Source organism: Monodon monoceros, unplaced genomic scaffold (assembly GCF_005190385.1).
Source record: "Monodon monoceros isolate NGI ecotype Baffin Bay Population unplaced genomic scaffold, NGI_Narwhal_1 Super_Scaffold_12, whole genome shotgun sequence".
NCBI classification, from domain to species: domain Eukaryota; kingdom Metazoa; phylum Chordata; class Mammalia; order Artiodactyla; family Monodontidae; genus Monodon; species Monodon monoceros.
In genome coordinates, this window is record NW_021703768.1 from 146,261,788 (window position 1) to 146,283,815 (window position 22,028).

A 22,028-nucleotide genomic window follows, 5' to 3' on the forward strand; every position below is an offset into this window, starting at 1 on the left:
CCTATCTGCAAAGACTCTCTTGCCGTATAAGATAATCTTCACAGATTCTGAAGATTACACTGTGGCTTTTAGGGGCCATTATTTGGCCTACCATAGATGTGAAAGAAGAAGAAGGAAAGATAGATAGGAAAAGATATAGGAGGATGTGATGGTGGAGATGAAAGGAGAAATGAGGGGCTGGAGGAGGACCTCGAGCAGATTCTTTCCCTCTCAGGGCCTCAGTTTCCCGCTCTGTACAACGGGGATATGAGAGCCTCTACTCCTAGGGGTTGCGAAGATTCTACAGAATTGTGCCACCCAGGGGCGCAGCCCAGCTACCACCATGGCCATGTTCTCTCTTTACCTCTCTGTCAGCCCAACCCCTGCCTTCCAGGGTCTTACCCTAGAGTTCCCAGTTTTCTGCCTCCCCCTGGAAGCATAACCCCACCCTCACCCCAGCCAGGACCCTGGACTAATACATTGCAGCTTGAGCCTGCAGACTGCCTGCTGGCTCCTTCACCCTGCTCACTCCCCGCCCAGCCCCACCCGTCACTTCCAATCACTCCAATACAAAGCATTCCGCCAGATCCATCTCAGCTGCCTTTTCCTGCCCTCAAACGCCAGCGCCTGGCCTTGAGCTCAGACCTGCAGGGGTGGAGGCACGTGAACCCCAAGGGCCATGGCTCACCATCCCCTCTCCCTCCATGGCCTCGGGGCTTTTGAAAAACACCAACCTGTGCACTGTACCCTCTCCTGACCATCAGCATCTCCCATTCTTTCTCCCTCCCAGTCACAAGAGAAAGCCACCATGGACATCAGCCACCAAGGATCCCTCAAGGCATCACTGTTTCTTTATGGTGAGGAAACTGACATTTCTTGAGTATCTCTGTGAACCGGGTCCCTTGCAGACATTAGCTCAGATAATCCTCATAACACCCAGGGAAGTGAGATGGCTGAGGCACAGAGCAGCCATGCCTCTCTCCAAGGGCACACAGCATTCTTCCTTGCCTGTCTCACTCTGTATCTCTCCCCTCACCCACCAGCCCGTTATGGAGCACCTTCCATGGCCAGGCATTTTATGGATGGTGTATTGGGTTGCGTCCCCCCAAAAGAGTCCTAAGCCCTGGTACCTGTGTGACCTTATTTGGAACTGGTCTGCAGATGTAATCAAGTTAATATGAGGTCATACTAGATCAGAGTGGCCTCTGATCCCATGACTGGTGACCTTATAAGAAGAAGGAAGTTTGGACACAGACACACACTGAGGGAAGAAAGCCATGTGAAGGCAGAGGCAGAAATTGGAGTGATGTATTTACTGGCCAAGGAATGCCAAGGATTGCTGGCAACAATCAGAAGCTAGAGGAGGCAAGGAAAGATTCTTCCCTGAACACTTTGGAGGGAGTGTGGCCCTGCTGACACCTTGATTTTGGACTTCTGGCCTCTAGGACGTAACAATAAATTTCAATTGTTTTAAGCCGCCAGTCGGTGGAAATTTGTTACAGCAGCTCTAGGAAACTACTACAGATAGTATTTAATCCTTGCTACAACCTTATGAAATAGGAACTATTTTTATTTAACAGATGAGAAAATTGAAGCTTAGAAAAAAAAAAATGTGTTGCTATGAGTCCCACAGCCAGTCAGGGAAGATCTGTGACTTATAAAACCTGGCCCAGCAAACCCCCAAACCTGTACCCCCAAACCTGTACTTCCTGCTCCTCACCAGTAATGGATCTGCAAACCTGGATGCACCCCAGAGTTACCAGGGAAGCTGATTAAAATACTGATTCCAGGACCCCATCCTGAAGATTGCAATGCCTGGGGCCCCACATGCTGCATTTTCACAGCATCCCTGGAGTTTCTAAAGCAGTTGTGTTGGGGAAATGTCACTTCTCACCATGCTCCTCTCACCCAAAGAAGCACGTCCTCAGGGGTCTGTGAGTTGAGTCATTTGGTGATTTGTCACAAGGAGGAAGAGTTGTGGATGAGGTGGGAAGGTGGGTGGGAGGTGGCAGTGGGGGATGGCCGGGGTAAGGAGGACATTCCCTCCACCACTGCCCAGGGAAGCTCGGTCCTCTTGTCACCCATCTCACAGGACCCCAACCATGTCAGCTCTACCCTAACCCCATCCAAGCCCCCCGTAAGAGGGGGAGGGTTCTTGTCCCAAAACACATCCCTGACAAAGCTCTGCTTTAAATTCGGGCCCCCCGACTCCTAGAACATACCGTGCTAAGCCAGAAAGCAGCCACGGGCAGGAGTCACACCAGCAAAGAGCAGGTGATGGGCCTCAGAAGAGGTGGGCAGACAAGGTGAGGGACTGGAGGGGAGGTCGCATATGCTGAGCACACCGTGTGCCAACACCACTGTGTATGTCCATTTTACAGATGCAGAAACAAAGCCTCAGAGGATAAAGAGGGGTAAAGGCACCTGCTCAGACTCTACGAGCTCGAAAGTGACCGAGCGGGGATGTGAACCCAATTCTGCCCGCCTCTCAAGCCCCATGCCTTCTCCATCCTGCCTGTCCACCTCTCCAGCCCTTCAGCCCTGTTCCCAGACCACACCCTCCCAAATATGAAACTAATTTGCAAACCAAGTGTTCAGTGCCATTGGCAAGAGACGCAGGCCTCGGAGCTATTAGTACACAGCAAGCGCTCAGCGGAGCTCCAAAAGACGCATCCAGTGGGTGTTGGCAGCAGGGCCCAACCCCCTCCCCCCAGCAATATTTCAAGAGAGAGATTGAAGCCACATGTTTGGAGGCCATAAGCTGATTGCTGGAAGGACATCCCATATAAACAGCGAGAGGCAGAACCTGTCACTTGGCCTCACCTTTGGTCTCTGACCCAGGCTCCAGCCCCCAGGGCCAGCTATTGCCAAGTATCCCCCTACCCAAATGTCAGCTCCAGAGTGCTGAGGGGCACTGAGCTCTGGCTGGCCGAGAAAGGGTTAAGCAGAAGACAGCAGGTGCAAGGGCAGAGAAAAGACAGGTTCTCCTGGGCCTCAGGGTGGGTGGATGGGAAAAGAGAGAGCCAGACAGTTGGGGGAAAGCTGCTCTCCAATTGGCCTTGATCCCCTCCCGCTGCCTGTGGAGTCTGGGGTCAAGCTCTCACTTGGCCCTTTTTCCGCCCCCCACCCCCACCCCGGCAAGCCGGGCTCCCTCTGTGGGCCTCAGCACCTCCTTCTGAGACAGAGCAGCTCTGGTGGGGTGGGGAGTGTCTCCCAGCCCCAAGCTCATCGGGTCTTGGAGACCCAGGCAGTTTCCCCTTGCGGGGGCTGAGCGTGCGAAGCAGGCCCCTCGGAGACCCAGGTGGGGCGGGGAGGAGGGGGGGGGGACCAGTGGACCACACGGGCTGAGGGCTCAGGGTTACCAGAGCCAAGGCGACACACGTGCGTTCAGAATTTCCTTTCCAGTCTTCTCAGGGCCTGCTTGCTCCCATCCCTCCCCCCAGCCTTCTTGTTCTGGGCTGTAATCATTTTGGATGGAGAACAGCAGACACACTTGGGAGGGAGGATGTGTGGGGAGCAGTTGGGGCTGGGAATCATTTGGGGGTTTTGTTACCTGCCAGCAGCTTGCAGGCCCATCTGAGGGGGAGGGGCATGCACATGCTGGTGCTGGCTGCATCCCGGTGGGCAGAAGTGCTGGGTGGGGACTTGGGGGAGGGGCGGAAGAGGCCGCCCTGCAGCTCCAGCTGCAACCAGGGCCTACAGGGCCCTTGCTGGCTGAGTGACCTTGGCTGTATTGTTTGACCTCTCTGAGCCTCACTGGCCTCATCTGTGAAGTGGGGCCTTAATGCATATCCTGGCTGTGAAGGTTAAATAAGCTTACAGAGGGCGTAGCACAGATAGGCAGTCTGCTGGCATGGACTCCCTTGCCCTTTGGGGGAGTGGGGAAGGGGGATGAAACAGGGCCCCTTGCCTGGAAACTGTGAGGCCACAAAGCCAGCGCTTGGACTGCTGAAGCCATCAGCTCAGCACAACTCAGGCCTGAATAGCAAGTCAGTCTTTCTGCAGTTCCTGACCGTCACCTGGGTCTGCAGGTATCACTGACAGGGCAAGAGACATCTGTGTCATCCAGGCAGAACCCCTCACCCCTACCCCAGCCCCCAAAGCTACTTCCCTCCCCAGGCGGCCGAGCGCCCACCTAGGCCTATCTTGCCCTGACTATTGACAGATGCCCTCAGAGCCACTAACTCAAGAGGATCCCTGCTCAAGGATTTGAACCCCATCCCGCCAGAGAGAGTCGATCCTCGGGTTGAAAAATCCCTGCTCTGAGCCCTGCCCCAGGGAGACGGAAGGGCCTTGGTGCTAAATGGTCAGACCCCAGTAAAGGGGGGGTCAGGAATTCTGATGGGCAGCCCCCAGGAAGGGCCAACACTCATTCATCCTGCCCAGCGGCTGCCTTCCAATCCGAAGGCCTTCCTCTCCCCCGACCTTGGGGACGTGTTTGCGTCCCCACGTCAGAGCCAGAGGACGTGTGGAGCTGTGCTGGTCCCATCTTACAAACAGGGAAACTGAGGCTCAGAGGGGCTCGCTGGGTCAGCCGAGGGCACCGGGCTTTCTCCCAGCTCACGCTCAGGTCTCGGTGTCTGAGGCCCAGAGCACACGTTGGGCCTGGAGCAGGGGACCTGGCTGATGCAGGGTCAGCCAGGCCACGGGGGCAAGGAGGGGTAGCCCTCACTCTCTCCCCACCCCTCGGCTTTTGTTAGCAACTGATGGAGAGTGGCAACTCGGAAAGCAGAGGTTTCCGGCTTGCCAGATCATAGCTGGGAGAACAGATGGCCAATTCATCCCATCAAACTTGGCACCTCGAACAAAAGAAACAATATGTGTTTGGCTCCCTAATCTTTTCCTCAGGTTCCCAGGCAGGTGACTGGAAAGTCTGATGACAAGAAAGCTTCGACTCACTTCTGTTAGGACACAAACCACAAACCCGGCCTGGCTATGTTCTGCATGCTCCCTCCACCCCATCCTGCTCTCCCCCTCACTCTCCCTCCTCCAGGGACTATCCAGCCCTCTCAGCAGCAGCTCCGAGTCTCCCCCAGAACCAGTCCCCTGTGAGGGTGGGGTGGGGACAGGGGGTGTCCGTTCTCTGAGCATCACACCCTTTCTCTCTCCCAGCAGCCCTATTATGATCCCATTTTTCAGATGAGAAAACTGAGGCTCTACAGGGTTAATTGACAGGCCACATGGTCTAGAAGTGGCAGAGCCAAGCGTGATAACAGCAGCTGCTCTGTTTTGAGCTTCTCCTGGGACCAGGACACTACCTCACTTTCTAGGTCTCAGAGAGGCGGCATTGCCTGGGATCTGGTGAGCTGAGCGTGGAAACACCCCCGTGGAGAAGTCTGAAGATGTGGCCCAGGTCTCCTGCAGAGTTGTGAAGTTGGGGAGCTAAGGGGCTCCATGGGAAGGCCTGGAGATGCACCCCTACAGCTGTGGGTGACTGAGCACCTACTGTGTGTCTGGCACTTTGTAGGTACTTCACGTGAGCTCCCCCTAATGGGCTCTGTTTCGTGTGAAAAATTGCCCCAGTTTTACAGATGAAAAATTGGAGGCAGGGAGAAATGATTTGCCAGAGCCATGCAAGCAGTTAAGTTCCCCAGCGAGCTAGGACTCTTTCTGCGGCCTCAGCGGTTTCTCTTTGCCCTCCGGCCCAGCCCCAGGGAGGGTGTTAATGAGGCCGGCGCTGGGAGAGGCAGGGGGAAGGAGTTCTGTCCACAGGTGCTGGCAGGTCTCCCCGTGGCGGCCAGACCCGGGCCTGGCGCCACTCTGCCCCTGCCTGTCTGCTCTCCCCCGCGTGGGGTGGTGGTTGATACACCTCTGGGGTGGCCTGGGGGGCCCTGCATGTGTCTGGGCCCTGCCAAGACCCCGCCCTGGAGACCCAGAGCCTGTCTCTCTAGGATGGCAGTCATTCCCACTCTGGAATCCCTGGGCGGGGCACGTGGGGCTTGGGGAGTCCAGGGAGGTAGGAGGTGGTGAAGTGTGAGTCCCAAGGCTTGGGGCACCTGGTCTCCTTTTGTCTTTTTCTCTCTCTGTACTGGCCGGTTGCATCTTTGATTCTTTCCTCTCTGCCTCTGGGTGACTCAGGGGTCAAGGAGTTTGTGGTGTGATGGAAAAGCCAGGATGGAAAGCCTGAAGACTGAGTTTTGGCCGCAACTCTGCTGGGGGACTCTGGGATGTCCTTTTCCCTCTCTGGGCCTCAAGCTGCTGGTCACACCTGCTGCACCCAGTTCAGGGCCCTGCTGGCCCCTTACGCTCCAATGCCCGGGTCATCCCAGAACAGTGAGGAGCTCGGGAGACAATGTTTGTCTGTTTTTCTCCACCCAGAGAACTCCTGAAGAGCAGCTCCGGGCTCTCCGTGGAAAGGGATTTAAAGAGGAAAATAAATAAAGTGTGAAAGTGCCTCTTACTGACAAGCTCAAGCCCTGTTAGCTTGGCCTCTGCTCCTGCCCTGCCTCTCCATCCTCTCCGTGACTTGGGAGCCATTTCTCAACACCCCCCAGCCCCTTCTCACTCCGTCCTCCTCTTCAATCTTCTGCTCAGGAAATGTGAGGTCAAGGGAGGATCAAAACAAGAAGGTTTTCAACCACAGAAGTGACTGGAGACAAAATGTACCACCAGCGCCATCACCACCACTGCCACGACCACCATCATCACCATTATACCACCATTGTACGGTTTCCTTTTGCTGTGGAAAAAAATTACCACAGACTTGGTGTACTGAACCTCTGGTTCAAGCTACTATTACAAAATACCCACAGACCGCATGGTTTATGAATAACAGAAATTTATTTCTCACAGTTCTGAAGGCTGGGATGTCCAAGATCACGGTGCTATCGGTCCAAGGCCTTTCTGGTTCACAGACAATCATGGTTTTTTCCTGTGTCCTCGCATAGCAGAAAGGGCTAGGGAGCTCTGTGGGGTCTCTTATAAGAGCACTAATCCCATTCATGTGGGCTCCACCCTCACGATTTCATCACCCCCAAAGGCTCCATCTTCTAATACCATCACATTAGGCATTAGGATTTCAACATATGAATTTGTGGGGGACACAAACATTTAGACCATAGCACTAGGTGACTCAGAACGACATAAAATATATTATCTTACAGTTCTGGAGGCAGAAATTTGGAATGTGTCTCACTGGGCTAAAATTAAAGTGTTGGCAGAGCCATGTTCCTTCTGGAGGCTCCCTGCATTCCTTGGCCTGTGGCCCCCCTCTTCCATCTTCAAAGCCAGTAAGTCTTTCTTACGCTGCATCACTCTGACTCTCACTCCTGCTTCCCTCTTTCACTATAAGAACGCTTGTGACTCTACTGAGCCCACCCAGGTCATCTAGGATAATCTCCCTATCTCAGGGTGGGTTGATTAGCAACCTTAATTAACCCTTGCTATAAAACATAACGTATCCACAACTTCTAGAGGTTAGGACATGGGCATCTTTGGGCACTCATTATTCTGCCTATCATAACCATCATCATCACCATCTCCAAAACTATCACTGCTACGTCACTTATATCACCACCACCACCATCAGTATCACCACCATTCCCCCACCATCATTACCATTATTTTCAACACCACCACCATCCCTGCTAGCACCTCACTTCACCTCTACTATTTAAATCCCAGCTCAAATGTTGCTTCCTTTTAATGGTCTTCTCAGATCACTCTATCTAAAGTAAGGCTTCTGGGCTTCCCTGGTGGCGCAGTGGTTGAGAGTCCGCCTGCCGAGGCAGGGGACACGGGTTCGTGCCCCGGTCCGGGAGGATCCCACATGCCGCGGAGCGGCTGGGCCCGTGAGCCACGGCCGCTGAGCCTGCGCGTCCGGAGCCTGTGCTCCGCAACGGGAGAGGCCACAACAGTGAGAGGCCCGCGTACCGCAAAAAAAAAAAAAAAAAATTTATCCACTGAATGAATACACAAATGAATGAACAAATAAATGGATGTATGTGAGCCTATAATAAGGGATTTGACCTAGTCCCGAATGCCAAGGAAGGCGTCTCTAAAGGGTAACATATACACACTACTATATATGAAATAGATAACCAGCAAGGACCTACTAAAAGCACACGGAATTATACTCAATATTTTGTAATAACTTATAAAGGAAAAGAATCTGAAAAAAGATAGATATGTATATCTATATCTATACATAACTGAATCACTTTGCTATACACCCGAAACTAACACAACATTGTAAATCAACTAAACTTCAACAGAAAAATAAAAATAAAATAAAATAAAAGGGTGACATCAGAGCTGAGATTTGGTAGAAGACTGGGGGTTAGCAAAGTGATTGAAGAGCCGCAGGAGCAAAGCTGGACTCTGGAAGGGAGAGCTGTGCATTCTGGAAACTAACAGCAAGCAGGTTGGGGAGCTTAAGACCAGGGTGCAGGGGAGCACAGGTGAGGTGTGACCAGAGCAGCAGGCAAGCCCTGTAAGTATGTCAAGAACATGGCTCTTTATCCTCAGAGCAAGGGGAGCTTTCGGAGAGTCGTTAGCCTTGGATCCGACATGCATTTCCGGACGATCACTATCGCTTCGCTGGGATGAGTAGACAGTTGGCGGTTCGGGACAAGAAGAGTGTGGCAGCTACTTAAGACCTTCTTGCTATTGTCCAGGAGTGAAAGGTGGGGATGGCTCTAACTTGGACCAGAGTGGTGGGTGTGGAGATGGAGAGAAGTAGACAGAGTCAGGATCTGTAAGAGAGAAAATCAAAAGCACTTGGGGATGGCTTAGATTTGGGAGTGAGGAGAAAAGGGTGGTAGGGATGCTGCCTAGGTTTCTGCTTCCACAGCTGGATGGTGGTGACACTGACTGGTAGCTAGATGGCGGAGACAACGCCTTATGAAGACAAGAGTATCTCCATACTTATTATTTGTTGTTAATAGTACTATATAATAAAAGCGATAATATAGTCCAATAATACTACTGGAATGCTTACCAGAGGCTATGTATCGTACTAAGTTAAGTAATCTATCCAGGTCATCTAGGTAGTGTCTTAGTTTGGGCTCCCCAGAAACCAAATCTTGGAACAAGTTTTCAAATGCAAGTAACTCATTTGGGAGGTGAAATAGCAAAATGGGGAGGTTAGGCAGGGGAGGAAAGGCAGCCAGTGAAGGGTGTATTATCAAGCAAGTTACGTTTGTGGGGAAATGGAGCTTAATCCCACGGGGAGAGAGGGGGAGTCTAGGATCCATGAAGAATTCTCACTCAGAGTCATCTTATCCAGTGATGAGGACGCTGGGCTATTTATACACCAACTCTGGCTAATCATTGATTGGAGGCTGCTCCCAAGGGGAGTTAATTCCCCATCACTTCCAGCCTTCCACACATAAGGACAGATAAGGCTCAGTGGCAAGGAAAAGCCCTCAGGCAAAAAGATTTAGGTTGTAGCAGTTGGAGGCCAGACTTGTGTGCATTGAGTTGGTAGGGACTGGGTGATGTGGGAAGAGAATTAAGAGCATCAGCTACTGGCAAGAGGTGGTGAAATAAGGATTCAAATCCAGGTCTTCAGGATTTCAAAATCTATGTATGGATGTGCATACAGATGGATGGACAAATAGACACGGATGGACAGAGAGATGATCAGATGTATGGATGGTTAGGTGTTCAAAGAAATGAATGGTTAGGTGGGTGAGCAATTTATGGATGGATGGATGGATGGATGTTTAAGTGAGTGGATGGGCAGATATGTAATGGATGGATAAATAGATGCGGAATCAGTAGATGGATGGATGGATGGATAGATGGATGAAAAATTGAGTGTATGGGTAAATGGGTAGACTGTTTAAAAATTGTGTCTATGACTGAATGGATGGATAGAAATATGAGTAGATGGGGGTTAGCGGGGTGGGATATATAAGTAGATGGATGAGCAGGTAGATAGGAGGAGGATGGATGACCAGGTTTGGGAAAAGAGAAGCGCTATGGCTTAGATAGCAGAGCCTCAAGAGTGGTCTCGTTTGACGTGAGCTCGGCTAATATCACCCCCATGACCCCCCCACTGCTCCAGGAAGTCCCCAGTCTCTAAGTCTCAGAGGCATTCCAGCTGTGGTCTCATACTGATGACCAAGCACATCAGGAAAGAAGTGCAGGGAGCAGGGCAGACCCAGCGTGGCTGTAGCAGAGGTTGGGGGAAGCCCGTGGGTTGGAACCGGAAGAGCAGGGTGAAGCCCAAGGGGTCTTGCACCTAGAAGAGTGCTGCCTGCCCAGAGATGGCTGGGTGCCTGCCTCGAAGGCAACGTCACAGGGCTGGCTCTGACCACCCTGCCATGTGGGTAGGGGCTGGACATATTTGTCCTACCACCCAAACAAAGTAATAGTTACAGCATGGGAAGGCAGCTCTCCCAGTGAGACCAGCACTGGCTCAAAACAGCTGGGAAACGAGGCCAATCTCAGGACAGGGAGTCCCTTCATCTTGGCAGAGCTGAGCGGAGCCCGGGGACACCGGCTCCAGCCCAAGCACAGTTGATGGAACTGGCTGTGCCAAGTTTCACTGCCTGGAGCACATTTTTATGACTGAGGAATAATGAGAGGCAGGCATCCTAGTCCTGGCCTTTCCCTGGTACAGCATGTGTATGTGTGTGTGTGTGTGTGTGTGTGTGTGTGCGCGCGCGCGTGCGTGTGTGCGCGTGCGCACATACACATGGTTTGTATGAGTGAACATGGATGTCATAAGTGGGTCTCTGCATGGGTTTGTTTGTGTGTATGTCAGGGTTGAGTATACACAGTAGGACATCAGGCACATGTGAGTTTGAGTGTGTGAGCCTGCTTGTGTGTATATGTGAGTGTGTTTGAATGTGGGTAGATGTGTTTATGTGTATGTGAGCACATTTGTGCACATGTTATTGTTTGTGTGTATGCTTGCACATGGATGAGCATATTGGCGTTTGCATGAGCATGTGTGGGTGCAAAGATACTCACATCTGCGTATTTGTACTTGCTGTTTGCAAGTGTGGAAACTTGTGTGTGGGGGGGGAGTGTGTGCGTGCACGTGCTCACCAGGGAGTGGACTTCATGGAATAAAGTTCCCCCCTTCTTTGGCCACAGCCCTCTTACCATCCCCCTCCCCAACCTCATCCCTTCATACAAACTTCAGAAGCTAAACAGTAGTTTCAGAAACATTCTAGGCTATTTCAGGCCTCTCTGATTTTGCAGGTGCTGCCTGGAATGCCATCTCCTTCCTTTCTGCTTGGCAACACTCTTGTTCATCTTCCAGGTCCAGTTTTCACACCTTCTGTTCTATCTTCCTGGTCGCCTCAGACTCCATCCTCTGGGCCCCCTGCTGCCTCTCAGACATCCTTTTCTTACCAAGAGGTGTTTTCTGCTCCTCCAATAGACTGGGAGTTCCTTGAGGGTAGAGTCTCTGTCTAATTCCTTTCTGGATCCCCAGGGTCTGGAATAGGATCTAGCATGCAATGGGATGGGTGGATGAATGGGTGGGTGGACAGAAGGATGGATGGATGGATGGATGGACAGGTAGATGGCTGTATCAATGGACAAGCAGATGGATGGACAGATGTGTGGGTGGATGGGTGAACAGGTGGGTGCATGGGTGAGTAATGACTTAAACCCAGCACTTTTGCTCCCGAATCCTGGATTCTGAAAGGAGACTGCTTGCAGCTCTTGCTTAGCTTTCCTTTGCTCTGGTACAGAAGCAGCGGTCTCTGCTTGCAGAGGAAGGCTGCAACCTCCGAGCTGGCCTGCTGTCTCCCCTCTCAGCTCTGGCTCTCAGGAGGGCTGGTTCCAGACTGGCCACCTACCTTACGAAGGAGCAGATTAGGCCTGAAGAGGCATTGCTGAGTGGCTTAAGTTAGCCCCTGTTTGTGCTCAGGGCTTTCAAAAGCTGGGGAGACTGCAGAGGAGGGGTCTGACGTCAGGGCCCACTGCTAAGTGGGCAGGGATTGTGTGCGCTTCAGGCCTTGACGGCAGGCGGCTTAAGGCAGGGCCCTGGGAGTTTTGAGACAGGAAAATGGTGTTTTGTCTTGTTAATGCATTCACATGGCTTTGAACTGGAGAGTAGTCAGGTGTCCCCAGACGGCTGCTTTTGAGCTGGTCTAGGGAGGGGGCAGGGCATAGCCAGGCCCCGGATTACAGAGGCCTTCCCCGGGGGAAGGGGGCCTTTGATGGGGCCGGGTCTGTTGTCCGGAGTCTGCTTTGCTGGTGGCTGGAGCCCCTAATGAGGGGAAGGGCTGTTCTGAAGCATTCCCCTGGTCCCCCTTGGGCAGCAGGCGGAGGCCTCCTTTGATGTTGGAGTCCTTAAGCCAAGTGGGGACTAATTGCCCCAAGGTACAGAATATTCTGGTTGCTTGGGGGGTCTGCAGCTTGCTCACAATGCCACAGCCACCCTGAGGTGGGGGGAAAGGCAGCCACTGTCCTGATGTGAGACAACTCAGGAGGGTTTGGGGTTGGTTTTTTTTTTTTCTCTCTTTCATGCACACAGGCCCAGCGCAGAATGGGAAACACACTATACGTCACGCGTGCACACACACGCGCACTCACACGCACACACACACACGCGCGTGCACACACGCGCGCACTCACACGCACACACACACACACGCACACGCACACATACCTAACTCTGCTGCAGCTTTGTAAACAGGATTATGTTTGAAGGCATGCTTTTTTTACATCAAGAAGTCAGTGTGGTCAGAGGGATAATGGCAAAGAGAAAAAGAAGGCAGACTCTGGTAGGCCGGTGGCAGACGGATTCAGAGCCAAGCCCCAGTTCAGCCACTTGTTAGCTGGGGCAGGTCTCTGAAGCTCACTGGACCTCAGCATTCTCCTCTGTCAAAGGCAAGACTACGCCCGACACCAGTAGGTGCTTACAGGAATTTGTTCTGTCTTTCAACAGCTAAGGTGACTGCATTCTTGAGACAGTTCACTAAAAATAGGTGTCTGTTTTCCTGGCCGGCACGGAGGCAGGTGGAGAGCCTAGTCGGCAGACATCAGTTAGAGCACTCTCATTTGATCAGAGAACAGGGAGAGGATGGTTTCCTTTGATTTTTAATATTTGTGCCTACGTGGTTTCCATCTCAAAGGAAGATGACATGCTTCTCCCTGTATTATGCCCACTCACACCCAACTCTCACCTCGATCTCTCAGTAGAATCTGGAATTATTGTGTTTTCACACTATATCAGGCATGGGACTAGGTGATCTGATTATATTATCTCTAATCTTCACGGTGACACTTTTAGAGATTAGTAATCCCATTGGACAGATCATCGGGAACCCTGGAGTCACAGAGACAGATGACCTGCCTGAGATCATCCTATGTGCAGATGGGAGAGCCAGCTCTCTGATCAGCCTGGCTCCAAAGCCCAGGTTCTCTCAAGCCTGCCCCAGCTGAATCTTCTGATCAAGCTTCTCTGAGCTTCATTTCCCTCTTCTGGTCAATAGGAACAATAACAGTACACACTGCCGGGATACAGAGCCATGTAAATGAGACCCAAAGACCCTAGCGAGTGCCTGATGTACGTGTGCATGGCAGGCACTCAGTACACCTGCTGTGACCCTCCACACCACCCTCATCACCTACTTCCCCCGAAAACACACACACACACACATATGCACACACACACACATAGTCCCTCCACTCTCTGGATCTGGAGAAGGGGCAGATCTGGGCAAAGGGAACACAGTGTTCATCAAAGCTGTTCTTGCAGTTCGTGGCACCCCTTCTGTGTGGTTCTGGCCTGACCTTCTGACCGCTTGAGAGGGGCCCTCTGACTGCTTGAGAGCAGCTTCCTGGGTGGGGGACAGAGGAGGGCCTACCCCGCTGGCCGATTCCCCAGTAAGCTGCTGAAAAGCAGGAGAGAGGAGCTCGTGCCAGGTCAAGAGGAACAGGTGGAGAGCAGAACGAGATGCGGTGCCACCTTCGGTTCTTCCAAGGCTGGAGGTCGGCGCAAGAGATCATACGCCACCTACATCCCTCTGCTCATCGAATCCTTCCCACATCCCACAGTCTAGATACGGTGGCCCTTGGTTACACACAAGAGGAGGGGCAACGTGACGCAGCAGATAAGAGGCTGAGCAGAGCCTGGTACCCAGCCCCAGCTGACTTAGGGCTCCAGACCAGGTCTCAGGCCTAGAAGCGGCTGAGAAGGGGCCTCTGGCATGGCCTGTGGTCATTGCCGACTGAGGTGGGTCCTCAAGGCCCCAACTGAGAGGTCTCCCAAAGACCTGTCCTGAGACAGGGGCCACAGCTGGCAAAGGGCACACAGTGCCAGGCCTCCGTTCACCCACAGCTGCCCTCAGCCGCCCCAGTTGCTCCAGTCTGGGGTAGGGGGGAGTTGAGGTCTCCCTGGCTGAGCTCAGGACACGTGGGAGAGGGAAGTCCAAGAAAGTCTGGCACACTTCCTTTCTTCTTTTAAAAGATCAGTGTGGAAACGGCTTTATTGTTTTATAACAATGCATAATAAATGTTTTTTTAGTGTCGAAAATACAGGTGGGAAAAAATGAAAATAAAGGTGCCCAAAGATAGCCACTTTCGTCCAGAGTCCATGGGGGTACACACACACGGGGGGGATGGGTGGAGGCTGCCTCTCCCCACTTAACATGCCTTGGGTGTCTTTCCATACATCCATCCCCATCGTGATTTTAAATGCGATGGACGCATTTAAAAGGACTGTCATAGCTTCTTTAACCAGTCCCCCACTGTTGAGCATTTGGATTGTTTCCAACATTTTGTGGTGAGACATCTTTCCCCACTGGTGCAGCCCCTCCCGAGGCTCTATTCTGAGAGGTGGCATTGCTGTGTTGAAGAACACGGGCATTTTGGATGCTTTCGATGGCCATGCTATCTGCTGGGAAGATCTGTAACGATACCATCAACCGAAGTGCCCAGAGAGCTGTTTCCCCTCCCTGGGGCCAACATTGGGTAGGAACAATCACATTTTCATCTTTGGTGATCTGACAGGTGAAAATAGTACCTTGTTTCCAAGTGAATGTCTTTGCTGCCTGAGCTTTTTTATTCATTCTTTCACTCAGAAAAAAAATGTATTGAGTGCCCATCCTGTGCCTCTACTGCAGGGGGCGGGGGGGCATGATTTTAAGCAGAAAATCAAACAGATGATCTCTCCATTATAGTTGTAATCAGTGTTATGAAGAATGGTGGCCAGGGGGGATGGGCTAGTGGGGTGTCTGCCCCTCCATAATCTCTAGTGGATTTGCCTTTTCTTGGCATGGAAAATCAACCCTTCTCAATCTTACATAAAGGGCTCCATAAATGCAGCTTCATTTCACCCCAGCAACTAACCCTTCTCACCAGATTTCTCCCAAATTCCAACAAAGATATTTAGCATGACTTTTTTTTTTTTGTGGTACGTGGGCCTCTCACTGCTGTGGCCTCTCCCGTTGCGGAGCACAGGCTCCGGACGCGCAGGCTCAGCGGCCATGGCTCACGGGCCCAGCCGCTCCGCGGCATGTGGGATCCTCCCAGACCAGGGCACGAACCCGTGTCCCCTGCATCAGCAGGCGGACTCTCAACCACTGCGTCACCAGGGAAGCCCCTAGCGTGACTCTTGTTAAGCAGAAAAGTGCAAGGGGTTATTATTTGTCTGGTGAGAAAGTCTAGACATCATCTGAGGCCCATTCTGGATTCCACTTTTTCCAAAAAGGCTTCTGGGCTCCTGAAGATAACTACCTCTCTTTTGATAAGCACAGTGATGTAACCAAGGATGAATTGGTTTTCCCCTCCACAGTAGCTGGTCAGGATCAGTCCTATGTACCCCCAGGAGCACCAGCCCTGGGATATGGCATGGGGCTGGTGGGTGCTCTTATGTATGTATTGTTTTAACATCCTTTAAATTGGGAGCATCTTTTCATGAAAACTGAGGTTCACAGAGCACTTTCCGGTTGTTTGCTTGGATCCTTGCATTATGTCCACTTCCCAGAGAAGGACCAGGGGCCTGCCCAAGGTCCCCAAAGCAGGATGGACTCCAGGGCAGGACACTTGCCTCATGACTAAAACTCCTGTGAGTCCCGGGCCTTTCAGATTCTGGAACTTCTAAGAAAGGGTCTTGTCAGGGGTGCCCTGGTCTGGGGCTTGTTCGTACCCCCAATTGCAAATCAAGTCCAGAAGCCCAAAGGCCAGCTTTGCAGATAGGCATCTGGGCAGTGCCTACAGATGGTTCTAGTTGTGAGCGGCCATGGGCTAGGCATGCCTTCCCTGCTGGCTGATGTCATGAGCTCATTAGAGCAATGGGGTTTATTGTACAAGGCAACTGTCCAAACAATAAATTAAGCTGCACAATTTAGCACTTAATTATCCTCTCTCGTCTACTTCACTCTTGTTCCCTGGGTGCCTGTCTGGGCCCTGCAGCTAGATGGTAAGATCTCCCCTCTGCCTCACACCCCACAGTCAATCCATCACAAAACACTGTTGGTGTCATCTCGGGAACGTCTCTCAAATACTTTCTCTTCTCCATATCCCCATGGCCTTGACCTCAGCCAGCCCTCACTCTCTCCGCTGGATTATTGCCACCCTGATTTCTCCTGCTCCAATTCCCCTCTTTGCTCTGCCCATGTGATATGAACGTGGCTCCCCTTGGTCTGAAGTACACAATCCCAAGTCCTCATCTTGGCTTTCAAAGCCCCCATGACCAGGGTGTCCTGCCTACCTCACCAGCCTCCTCTTCCCAACCTCCCACACGGGCTACCCACCCCCTCACATGCTGAAGAGCTTGCAGTTCTGCCCCAAGGAGGGGCAAAAGCAAACTCCAGGCTATTTCACTGCATGAACTCCCACACATGCACTTGCTCTCTGTGAATTCTCCCCACGCTCAGCCCTTGCCATTCAACTTGTAAACTCATGCTTGGCCCAGTATTCAGCTCTGGAATCTTCTCCTTCCAGAAACCCAAGGGCATTTTCTTGGCAAACCCCACAGCTGAGACTCATTTCCTTTCCCCTCTTGGGGCTTCTCTTAGGATGCACGCCCACAGGGATGCCTGGGATAATGATATCAACAAAACTGCCTGTGGAGAGCGCTCTCACGCCCATTCACTGTACAGTCCCCAGAGTCAAACCCTCACAATCATGCCATGAGGAGCCATGTTAAAGGTCCCTCTACAGGTGAGGAAACTGAGGTTTGGTTTCCAGAGCCAGGTCCCCATTTGGCCAACTTGGCCTAGAAGGCCAGGGGCGGTGTGCCGGGACTCAGGGCAGACAGGCTGGAGGACCACATAGGGCATCATGGTGGGTGGGGAGGCCCAGGGAGGGCACGAGGGGATGGAGGAGGGTGACAAGTTGGAGTAGGACCACTTTTTTACCCAAAGGAATTTGGCTGGTGAAATAATAGCGCCTCCACCAAGCATTCCCTTTTGCTCCCCCATTTCACAGTTGGGCAAATGGAGGTTCAGAGAGAAAGAAGGAGGCACAAAGAACAAAGTTATAGAGGAATAAGGACCAAGTTAGAACCAGGTGTCTTGAGTTTCAGTCCAGCTGAGCCAATGGGCTGCGGGTCCAGTGAGACCCCACTAGTGCCCCTTCTCCTCTCCCTCCTCCCCGGACCCGCTGCTTCCATCAAACAGTCCTCCGAGGGCCAGGTTCTCTGCTACTTGTTAAAGGTCCAGAGGGCCCCCATCTGGTTTGCTCATCATCGGGCTTGCCTGGCACAGAGTGGGCTCCCGCTAAACATTCACTTCCTGAATTAATAAATGAGTAAGCAGTGGGAAAGTAACCTGCCTCTCTTCATGCCCAGAAGGACCTGAAGGAATGGATAAGCACCCACCTAAGCCCTTTATGCCCACAGTCTCCTCACAGCCATCCTATGAGGTCAGCGTCATCACACCCATTTTACAGATGAGGACACCGAGGCTCACAGAGGGAACAAGACTTGCTCAAAGCTCTGCAGTTAGAAAGCAGTTCTCAGCCACCCTAGGAATAAAACATTCCCCATGCTATGTTTTTTTAAAGAGAGGATGTTTTCCTTCTGGTGTGTAAACAGGAGAAGGGCTCCCCGAGAAGCCTGTTGTAAATATCATCACTTCTCCTCGGGGCCCTGTCAGCTTATGTTACTTTATTTATCAACATTCCACAAGGGGTGGATCCAAGAATATGTCCTCAAGTGGGACACCAAAGAAGATGTGTGCTTTGGGGGGATCAGGAAGGAGGGTTTTCCAAGCACAAAGTGTGGGTCTGGACGGGAGCTGGAAGCTGGGTCCAGGCGCAGGGCAGGGTGGGGTGGGCCCTTCCCAGCGTCCCCGCCTGGGTAGAGTAGCAGGTTGGAGTTCAGCAGCATGTCCCTCATTTCCATAAGGGGGAGCTTGTGCACAGGAGATTTCCTCTCGGCTAGAGGGGCCTCGGCATCCAGGGACCGGCTCTGGGAAGTGGCCATTTGGGTGGCACCTGCAGGCGTCTGCCCTGAGCACTGTGTCCTTCCCTGGTTGGGGGGTAGCCAGGAGGATATATGCAGGCTGCCCCCTCCTCATTTATCCACCCAGGGAACCAAGGAAAACGAGGGGCATGGCCCCATGTGGAAAGAGCACAGCTTTGGAGCCAGACAGGACTGGGGCTCGCTCCAGTGCCATCACAGACTAGCCACATGACCTTGGGCTCGTCACCTCCCCTGGACCTTGGTTTCACCTCCCCTGGACCTTGGTTTCCTTATCTGTAAAATGGGAACAATACCAACTTTTAGAGTTACACAGAGCAGCGACTACACTGCTTGGAGCACAATACATGCTTAAAAACAAAAGGAATATTACTATGATGATCGTTGTCTGGACTATGCATGCAGGTCTTAATTGCCACCCTCGCCTTCACAGAAATTTCTGCTTGTTATTCCCCAGCCAAACCTTGGTGGTGATTTGCTCAGGGTTTGGCCTCCCTTGGTCCAGACCAAGACAAGCCCAGCAGAAAAGCATTTAGGGCTTGGATTTGCAAACGCAAAACCAGGTGCTTCTCTGAACAGAAATGATGACAAAGCAAAAATGTTAAAGAATATTTTAGAAAGAGGAGAGAGAGAGGGGAGTCCACATAACTTAATTCCTCACCCAGATTCAACCGCCAGTTTCTCTGCTTTCTGAGTGCAAACTCCCTGGTCCACACAGATGTTTTGGTGGGCTTGTAATCCTAGTGACTCTACCAGGTGCTGTTTTATTACCAACTTGCTGTGGTCTTTAGTCTGAGTCACTCCATCTCCTTTCCTTTGGCTCCTGCCAGAAAGCAAAGCACATATTTCACGGTCCCCTCTCCCTGGGAGGAGGAATTTCTCCCCAGGCCTTCTTCTGCATGTGCTCATGGAGTTGCATTTGGGGCAGAAAGATGGGATGGTAACACAGTCTGCTGCCCCTTGGCTGCCTTCTTAAAATTCTCTTTTTTTTTTTTTCCAAAATGGAAATAGCATTTTCTCCCTGATTATCAAAGTAACACGCGTGCATTGTAAGAAATGGGGCATTTCTGAAAAGTTCAAAGGACAAAAGTCACCCAGAAAAAAAAAGCACTGCTGACATTTGGGTGTGTCTTTTCAGATTTTAGTTCATCCATGCATGTACCAACCCAGTTACAAGGGAATCTTACAGGGTACGTTGTTTCGTATTCTGATTTTCTTGGTCTACCCATGTGGTTTTACTTGCTTGCTGTAAATGGCTCTGCATCATTTTATTGTATGGATAGAGCACAGTTCATTTAACCAACCCCCTATTGTTGGACGTTTCAGGTATTTCTGTTTCTTTCTTTTTTAAAAAACTTTATTTTGAAATAATTCTAGGTTCACAGGAAGTTGCAAAGATGGTACAAACGGTGTCTGTGTATGCCTCATCCAGTTTCTCCAATGGTTATGTAATAATTGTACAGTATCAAAATCAGGATATTGACATTGGCACAATCCGTGTATAGCTCTGTGTCATTTCAACACATGCGCAGATCTGTGTAACCACTACCACTGCCAAGATACAGAACTCCCCCATCATGCTATCCCTTAGAGTCACCCCCAGCTGTCTCATCTCCCTCCTCCCTAACTCCTGGCAACCGCTAATCTATTCTCTATCGCTGTACTTTTGCCATTTTGAGAATGTTATACACACACACACACACACATATATATATATATACACACACACACACACATTTTATTTTTCACTCAGCATAATGCCCTTGAGATCCATCCAATTATTGCTTATAGAAATTTTTCCTTCTTATAGCCTAGTAGTATTACATGGTATGGGTGAACCACACCTATTCACCATTCATCAATTTTAGGGCATTTTTGTTGTATCTATTTTTTAGTTATTACAAATAAAAACTGCTATGAATATTCTTGTAGAGGTTTTTGTATGGACATATTTTCATTTCCCTGCAATAGATGTCCAGAGTACGATCACTGAGTTATTTGGTAAGTGTATGTTGAGTTTTCTTAAGAGACCGCTAAAAAGTATCTTCCAGAGTGGCTGGACCATTTTACATTTCCACCAGCAATGTTATGAGAGATCTAGCTTCTCCAAAACCTCACCATCATTTGATATCATCCCCATTTAAAATTCTACCCGTTCTAATAGGTGCATAGTGGTATCTTGTGGTCTTAATATTTGTTTCCCTGATGGCTCATGATGGAGACATTTTTTCATGGGTTTATTAGCCATCCATATGTCCTCTTTGGTGAAATGTCTCTTCATAGCTTTTGACTGTTTCCTTATAAGATTATTTGTGATCTTACTGTTGAATTTTGGGTCTATACATACATATGTATAATATATATTAAATATACTAGAATATGTATATATCCTAGATATGAATCCTTTGTCAGTTATGTGGTTTGCAAATATTTTCTCCTAGTCTGTAATTTATCGTCTTCTTTAGCAGATTAAAAGTTTTCATTTTGATGAGGTCCAATTTATTGACTTTTTTTCTTTTATAGATCAAGATTTTGGTGTCATGTCTAAGAACGCTTCACCAAGCCCCAGGTCCCAAAGATTATTTCTGCTCTTTCTCCTTTAAAAACATTCCTGTGTTAGACAGAATAATGTCCTTCTGAAGATATCCACACCCAAATCTCCAGAATATGTGACCTTACATGGCAGAGAGAACTTGCAAATGTGATGAAGTTAAAGATCTTGAGAGGGTAGATAACCCTGGATTATCCAGGTGGGTCTAGTTTAATCACAGGGGTCTTTCTGTGGGAAAGAGTGGGCCAGGTCGGGACTTCCCTGGTGGCGCAGTGGTTAAGGCTCCGTGCTCCCAATGCAGGGGGCCCAGGTTCCATCCCTGGTCAGGGAACTAGATCCCACATGTATGCCACAACTAAGAGTTCACATACCCCAACTTAGGAGCCCGTGTGCTGCAACTAAGGAGCCTGCCTGCTGCAACCAAGACCCGGCATGACCAGATGAGTAAATATTAAAATAAATAAATAAGTAATATTTTAAAAAAATAAAGTGCTTATAACAGGGCCTAGGATATAGCAAAGCACTTTAAAAGTATTTGCCCCTTCAAGTAACTTGAAAAATATAAAAAGAGTGGGCCAGGCAAGTTGGAGGAGACGTGAATACGGAAGCAGTAGTTGGAGTGATGATACCACTGACTAGAAGGGTAGTCTCTCGAAGCTGAAAGAGGCAAGGCCACAGACTCTTAGGGGCTCCAGAAGGAATGCAGTCTGCTGACACCATGCAGATCCATGTTAGTTTCTGATTTCCAGAACTGTAAGATAATAAATTTGTGGTATTTTAAGCCACTACGTTTGTGATAATTTGTTACGGCAGCAAGAAGAAGCTAATGCAAACCCTCTGATAAATACCCTTATACATAAATCTTCGCATATTTTCCCATCTATTTCCTTAGGATCAAATCCTATAATTCAAACTGGTGAGTCAAAAGGTATGTACCCAGACTGGTATCCATTTAAACTTCATCGTTAGCTTTTAAGCTAATTACCCATATTCATCATTAGCTTTTAAGGATTCCTGTTTCCTTTCTTCAGTAAATACTGGCTCTTACTAGTGTAAAACACATATTTGGAGTTGCCTTGATTTTCTTGTGTGTGTGGATCCTGCATGTGTGTGTATAGGAGATGAGGGAGAAGAGAGTGAGAAGGGCAAATGTTTTCTCTTATT